This window comes from Habropoda laboriosa, unplaced genomic scaffold, assembly GCF_001263275.1.
Source record: "Habropoda laboriosa isolate 0110345459 unplaced genomic scaffold, ASM126327v1 scaffold95, whole genome shotgun sequence".
Lineage (NCBI taxonomy): Eukaryota > Metazoa > Arthropoda > Insecta > Hymenoptera > Apidae > Habropoda > Habropoda laboriosa.
The window spans coordinates 78,575-81,864 of record NW_017100204.1 but is presented as its reverse complement, the minus strand read 5'-3'; positions in this window follow the sequence as shown (position 1 = coordinate 81,864).

The following is a 3,290-nucleotide window of genomic DNA, read 5'->3' as shown; positions in this document are numbered from 1 at the left end:
TTGTAAAAGTTTAAGCATCGGGCGTGTCTGACCAAACTGCTATCCCATACTACTCTCATCCATCGTCAAAATCGAGAGATCTCGTTCCTGTTTCTCCGCACGTATCATTTAGGCATCATTTCGGTCTATCGAATTCTCGTACACAGGCGTCAATTGATTTTCATTTCATCAACCTCTCTCTCTCTCGTTCCTCGCGCGCATCCTCGTTCGAGAGACCTCACGGGTTCGTTAACGACACGCGTACATACGCGTGAATCGTCTCACGTCACGCGATCCAGTCGCGCAAAGCCCGACAATCCTCGCGGCGAGACGAGAAGAAGGAATCGTTTCGCGTGGATTCGACGGAAGCCGCGAAATCGCATCGCATACTCTTACTACGTACTTCCGGCGATTATGTAACGTTGAAATCGGCCGTTTGCGTTTCCAGGATTATTATCGCCTCTGTAAGTACGCCCTTTTGCCACTTCATCGAGCGCTCGTGGATTTATAATGAAGGGCAGTCACGACATATCGCGGCGCGGTTCGAGCACTCGTTTCGACTTTCACTTTGGAAACTTGGCACGGGGTGGCTGGATTTTCGTCGGAAACAGGCCAGACCCTGAACGCGTCAAGATCACGCCACCAGTTTGTCGAAATAATGCCAATCGAGGAGATGGAGTGAACATTTTTGTTTGCACTGTGTAAAATGCTCGAATAAGAATGATCGAGGATATTTACTTTAAAGATTTATCATTTCCATTTCTTTCTTCTCGTTCCACGTAGGATGAACGCTCATTTTTTGGGATGGAATTGTACGATTTTGTAGTAATTAATATATTCAAAAGTGTTTGCATAGAAATTTTTGTATTTTCATTTCAACCCCTTGTCTTATAACAAGGAGTCAGTTTCGTGGTATAGATTCTGGTGAAGGTGTGATAGAAATAATTATATCAGTAGTAAAGATTAATTTTAATTTTAATTATCACATTGTATAGGATGTATAATACAGTTGACGTTTCTTATTTCACATAGTATTGAAATAATAAATAACTTACATTTTCATGCATGCTCAGTGAAAAAATCATAAGCCAAGGGGTTAAAGGTGTTTTAACCCCTAATACAATTTAGTTTCATTTTTCTTTTTTTCACACTGCCAGGTATCTACGTATTGTCGGAGTATTATGCAAATGAGGTGTTCTAATTGTTAAACACGTAACTGTTTCTATATAATTAACAAATTCCGTTCGACAGGTTACAAGTATGTAGTATCATTCGAGAGTGAAGCACGAAACGTTGGTTCGCTGTTGCAACAGCCACACGACCATTTATGTAGTTCTCCATGTTCGTACGCGTTTACAATGTAGAAGCATTGGAGAACCTGTACGCGTGTTCCACGATATTACGATGCTCGATGTATAAACCGGTTAAGATTTATTTGGCAGCGTGACAGAAAAACGAGCATATATTGTCGACCTGAACTCCTCGACCACGTTTCGAGAAAGTTAAAGACGCATACTTTATTAATCCCTAAGTGATAGCACTTGGTCATCCGATTTACTCGCATTCTTTTTCCAAAATTTCCCACTTTACTGGGAACTGTAAAAATCTATCCTCGATTTTATGCGCCTCATTTACAGTTCATTATTTTATCTCGTATGAAATACACAAGGTGGACCGATAACTTTTACCACCTAGAATATCTTTAAACTTTATTTGTAAAACTTGTACGGTACCGAGGAGCTCGTATTAATCATTTTTTTTATGGCTGGAAGTTTTTCGGTAATTTCAGTGTTACCTTTATTTGTTCAAATGGTATAGATACTCCAGGTAGTCGAAGTTATTGGTCCACCAGTATATTATTAACATAGATATCACATAATTTCACAGTTTCACTTTAAAGCTCTTCCTAAACATGATTTTATATCTATATATTCAATTCCACAAAATGCATTCTTCATTCATTTCTTTAACAGTAATTCAACAGATACTTTAATTCAAATCATGTACATAATCATTTCTTCACATATCAATGACAAATTAACTAAGAATTTACCAAAATCATTTCACTCCTGTTCTTCTTTACCCCAAAAATAAATAATAAAAAAATTCATGTTCATGGAAGGAAAATTCATTTTATCATTTAAAAGTTAATCAAATATAAGTAACAAGAATCACAACTCAGCGCACAGACAGTCATGTTACAAATATTCACCGACACCATCGTAAAACCAAGGTCCATTTTTATTAGATCCGTATCGGGATGAATCTCTTGCCGGTGTCCATAGGAATTTATCGCGACGATGGAAGGGAGCGGCATAAAAGGCGATTTTAATGCTTCCTACGGTGGTTTCCTCCATGGTGCGTGCACCAGCTCTACGTACTACACGTGGCCGTGGCTACAATGTAGCGACTGTGAGCCGCACATAAACACGCCCGTTTCCCGATATCGACTCGCTCGGCGAGCATCGTGTATCGCCCCGTACGTGTGCGGAACACGAGATGGAGACGTTCTATTGGACGTTATCCTGGGTTGTTTGTAATCATTTCGCGGGATCGGCCGTGCGCCGCGTGGAGTTGAAAAATGGAAGACCGAGCGCCGGGATATATCGGGGAAAAGAGAAAGCGAGGATGCAACTATGAGGGATGAGCGGCGAGTTCCATTCAGATTTTTGTGTTCCGAATGGAATCGTCTGATGTTCACGTGTGCTTCATGTCTGTTCCTTCGTGTCGCGTATTGTTTCGATTGTTCGCTTTTTTTTTTTAGACTGAAATGACTGATTGTGATTAGGAAGTTGCTATTTGTGTCGTGATTGCGTTGATGAAGTACGAAAGACTGTGAATTTTTATCTGTTTCTTAGTTTCTTTGCGAGGTAACAGACGTTCGTGAAGTGTTCCTCTGAAATATTTGAAAGTGTAATATGAAGGAGGAACTTCTTTTCTATATTTCTCGGTTTCACTGTGCTTGTATTTTGTCCTTTACTACTTTCTTTGAAATACACTTCATTAAGGATATCTATGTATCTTACAATACATCAGAAATAATTCTTAGAAATTTTCATTACCCTTGAACTTAAAGTACACACTCCTTCGTTCACCGTCTGATTATAACAGTCCTTACTCACTAGTTCAGGCCCGCTCACGAAGTTGCTCTATGCACAGTGGTCAGACAAACGAGAGCACGGAGCGATTTTGTAGCAATAGGACATGCCTACTTGAACAACGAACCTGTGGTGAGGCACTGTATGAATGTAGTAGTGATTGCCCGGCAGTGAGAACTACGCTTCGAAGATAGGCACGTGTTGAAAAAAGTA